The 937-nt window shown below is 61.9% G+C and overlaps 1 protein-coding gene across 1 annotated transcript in view; it reads left to right on the forward strand.

Moving 5' to 3' along the window:
* WFS1 (wolframin ER transmembrane glycoprotein) overlaps positions 1-937 on the forward strand; it is a gene marked incomplete at its 3' end in the record, with an annotated part of 20,613 nt that overhangs the window by 18,719 nt on the left and 957 nt on the right. The gene's annotated exons all lie outside the window — the stretch shown is intronic.

Here is a 937-nt window from a genome sequence, read left to right on the forward strand (position 1 = left end):
ACAGGGCGGGGGGGGCGGCCTCTGCCTCCTTCCCGAGGCTCTCCTGCCCGCCTCTCCCGCCCGCTGCCCTTGGGCAAGGAGCTGTCCTTGACCTGGCTGCTGCAGACTTGCGGAGGGGGCCCAGGGCGGGAGGGCGGTGAGTGCGGCTGTGTCTGTTGTGAGCAGCGGAGGGTGTGATGGTGTGTGTGTGGAGGGCGGATGTGCACACTGGCTACTTGAATGCCTTCGTGTGTGGAGGGTTACACGTGTGCGTGCGTGTATGTATATGGCTGGGCGTGTGCATGGATGCATGTGCATAGGGGTGTGTGCTTATGTGTGGGTAAGGTGAGTTGCACATGTGAACGTGTGTGGGGTGGATATGCACACGTGTATGTTGACGTGTGTAAGGGTGTCTGCATGTGCTTGAGTACGTTGTGTGGGGGGCGTGGATGCACTTATGTAGGTATGTGTGTGCGTGTGTATGAGCATGTGTGTAGGGGTGGATGTGCTGATGTGCACGTGAGCATGTCTGTAGGAGTGGGTGTGCGTGTGTGTAGGTGTCTGCATACACGGGGATGGGTTGGTGTGTGTGTGTGTGTGAGCATGTATGTGTGGGAGTGGATGTGCACGTGTGGGGGTGTAGGTGTGCATCTGTGTAGGTGGGTGCTGGCATGTGTGGGGCTGAGTGTGTGTGTGTGCAGGCAGCCGCGTCTCGGGGCACCACACTGAGAAAGCTGCCGCCAGCCACTCTGTCAGGCTGAGCTGTGTGCTCGCTCAGGAGGGACATGCTGACCCCTCCAGGTTTGCCCTGGACGCTTTCTCCGGCGCCTGCTCGCGACGGCCCCCGTTAGAGCCCAGCCGGGTCCAGTGGAGTGACGTCACCGCCCCCAGTGGAGGCTGGGGGGAGCTGAGAGGCAGCCCCTCCCAGGTGGCAGCCCCTCCCAGGTGGCAGCCCCTC

The sequence above is a fragment of the Carlito syrichta genome, unplaced genomic scaffold (genome assembly GCF_000164805.1).
Source record: "Carlito syrichta isolate Samal-C Ts95f unplaced genomic scaffold, Tarsius_syrichta-2.0.1 Scaffold99366, whole genome shotgun sequence".
NCBI lineage: Eukaryota > Metazoa > Chordata > Mammalia > Primates > Tarsiidae > Carlito > Carlito syrichta.